Raw genomic sequence first — 3630 nt, 5'->3', positions numbered from 1 at the left:
CAGAGATGCTACGAAAAAAGAAAATTACAGACAAATATCGCTGATGAATGCAGATGCAAAGATCTTCAACAAAATCCTGGCAAATAGGATTCAATGCCTCATTAAGAAGATCATCCACTACGATCAAGTAGGTTTCATTCCAGGAATGCAAGGCTGGTTTAACATCCGTAAATCTATCAACATAATACACAACATCAACAGCAAGAAAAATAAAAATCACATGATCATATCAATCGACGCAGAGAAAGCATTTGACAAGGTCCAACACCCATTCTTGATCAAAACTCTCAGCAAGATGGGAATGGAAGGAACCTTTCTCAATATAGTTAAGGCCATCTACCACAAGCCAGAGGCAAATATTGTCCTCAATGGAGAAAAACTGAAAGCCTTTCCTCTAAATTCTGGCACAAGACAAGGCTGTCCTCTCTCACCACTCCTATTCAACATAGCACTGGAAGTACTCGCTATAGCGATTAGGCAAGAAAAGGATATCACGGGAATCCAGATAGGAAAGGAAGAAGTCAAGCTCTCACTGTTTGTAGATGACATGATACTCTACTTAGAAAACCCCAAAGACTCTACCAAAAAGCTTCTAGAAACAATAGACTCATATAGCAAGGTGGCAGGCTACAAAATTAACACACAAAAATCAATGGCCTTTCTATACACCAATACTAATAAGGAAGAAATGGACATTAAGAAAACAACTCCATTCACTATAGTGTCACACAAACTCAAATATCTTGGAATCAACTTGACTAAAAATGTGAAGGACCTATACAAGGAAAACTATAAAACTCTGCTCCAAGAAATAAGAGAGGACACGCGGAAATGGAAGCACATACCCTGCTCATGGATTGGCAGGATTAACATCATTAAAATGGCAATACTCCCCAAAGCACTGTACAGATTTAATGCGATCCCCCTAAAGATACCCATGACATTCTTCAAAGAAGTGGACCAGGCACTTTTGAAATTTATTTGGAACAATAAACACCCTCGAATAGCTAAAGCAATCATTGGGAAAAAGAATATGGGAGGAATTACTTTCCCCAACTTTAAACTTCACTACAAAGCAATAGTTATCAAAACAGCATGGTATTGGAATAAGGACAGGCCCTCAGATCAGTGGAATAAGCTTGAATACTCAGAGAATGTTCCCCAGACATACAATCACCTAATTTTTGATAAAGGAGCAAAAAATCCTAAATGGAACAAAGAAAGCCTCTTCAACAAGTGGTGTTGGCACAACTGGGTAGCCACTTGTAAAAAATTGAACTTAGACCCCCAGCTAACATCATGTACGAAGGTAAAATCCAAATGGATTAAAGACCTCGATATCAGCCCCCAAACCATAAGATATATAGAACAACACGTAGGTAAAACACTCCAGGACATTGAGGCTAAAGGCATCTTCAAGGAAGAAACTGCACTCTCCAAGCAAGTGAAAGCAGAAATTAACAGATGGGAATATATTAAGCTGAGAAGCTTCTGCACCTCAAAGGAAATAGTGCCCAAGATACAAGAGCCACCCACTGAGTGGGAGAAACTATTCACCCAATACCCATCAGATAAGGGGCTAATCTCCAAAATATACAAGGCACTGACAGAACTTTACAAGAAAAAAACATCTAATCCCATCAAAAAATGGGGAGAAGAAATGAACAGACACTTTGACAAAGAAGAAATACAGATGGCCAAAAGACACATGAAAAAGTGCTCCACATCACTAATCATCAGGGAGATGCAAATCAAAACAACGATGAGATACCACCTCACACCACAGAGAATGGCACACATCACAAAGAATGAGAATAAACAGTGTTGGCGGGGATGTGGGGAGAAAGGAACTCTTATCCACTGCTGGTGGGAATGCCGTCTAGTTCAACCTTTATGGAAAGCGATATGGAGATTCCTCCAAAAACTGGAAATCGAGCTCCCATACGATCCAGCTATACCACTCCTAGGAATATACCCTAGGAACACAAAAATACAATACAAAAACCCCTTCCTTACACCTATATTCATTGCAGCTCTATTTACTATAGCAAGACTCTGGAAACAACCAAGATGCCCTTCAACAGACGAATGGCTAAAGAAACTGTGGTACATATACACAATGGAATATTATGCAGCTGTCAGGAGAGATGAAGTCATGAAATTTTCCTATACATGGATGTACACGGAATCTATTATGCTGAGTGAAATAAGTCAGAGAGAGAGAGAAAAACGCAGAATGGTCTCACACATTTATGGGTTTTAAGAAAATTGAAAGACATTCTTGCAATAATAACTTTCAGACACAAAAGAGAAAAGAGCTGGAAGTTCCAGCTCACCTCAGGAAGCTCATCACAAAGAGTGATGAGTTTAGTTGGATAAATAACTACATTTTGAACTGTCCTAATAATGAGAATGTATGAGGGAAATTGAGAACCTGTTTAGAGTACAGGCGGGGGTCGGGTGGGGAGGAGGGAGACTTGGGACATTGGTGATGGGAATGTTGCACTGGTGATGGGTGGTGTTAAGAAAAAAAATATTGTAAAAAAAAAAAAAAAGAAAATTAATCCCAAAAAATTAAATGGGAAAAAATGCAAATGAAAAAATAAAACCAGGGCTGAAGCTCAGTAGAGAGCAGTTGCCTTGTATGTGTGAGGCCCCAGGATTAAAGCCCTGGATTTGTAAAAATACATCAATGAAATGGGAAAAGATTAAATTATTGATTAAGGCTACCATTGCTGTTTGCTTGCTGCTTCCCTCCCAATTCAGGGGTGTACTTGAATATGTTGCCAAATATTTCCTAGAACCCATATGGACATGCAATTGAAGATCTGTAGGTTGTTTCTTGTTGTTTTTTGTTTGTTTTTTTTTTTTTTCAGTAAGCTAAAGAGATCCATGAAAAATCTTCTAGGAAGTTCAATAAACAGGCTCCATTTGACAGCCTGAGCTTTCACAGAAGAGCAAACTCTTACTCACTCTCTCTATTTCTAGCTCTATCTCTCTTTCTTTCTCATTTAAAAAAGTTGGCCAATATAGGGGTCATCAGGCTTTCCCCCTACCTTTCCCTACACTAATGGGAATGCGCTTTGGGAGGAGGGCGGGCCGTTCTAGCACTGGTTTATGTTGGGACAGTCACTGGAAATTTTTTCTCCTTGGTCTCCTATTGATAGTATTGTATGCATATAGTTTATATATGCATAATATCCATCTTGTATTGTGACCTTGATACTGCCCTACAAAGCTCGTTTCTAATCTTTTACTGCTTCAGTTCCAACCCTTATTTCCCCCCATCTACCCATGTAGGTGCAGCTCATGACATGTAGCTCACCACATAGAGTTATGAGTGCAGTTAGAGAAATAATTACACTGAAAACTATCATAGCAATGTGAATGAATGAGGGAAATAGAAAGCCTGTCTTGGGTACAGGTGTGGGTGAGGTGGGGAGGAGGGAGATCTGGGAAATTGGCGGTGGGAATCTTGCACTGGTGAAGGGGAGGTGTTCTTTATATGACTAGAATCATACAACTACAATCATATTTGTAATCACAATGTTTAAATAAAGATAATTTATTAAAAAAGATGCAAATATAAAAAAAATTTGGGCCATACCCAGTGGTGCTCAGAGCTCTGTT

The sequence above is a fragment of the Suncus etruscus genome, chromosome 5 (assembly GCF_024139225.1).
Source record: "Suncus etruscus isolate mSunEtr1 chromosome 5, mSunEtr1.pri.cur, whole genome shotgun sequence".
NCBI lineage: Eukaryota > Metazoa > Chordata > Mammalia > Eulipotyphla > Soricidae > Suncus > Suncus etruscus.
This window is presented reverse-complemented; position numbering follows the sequence as displayed.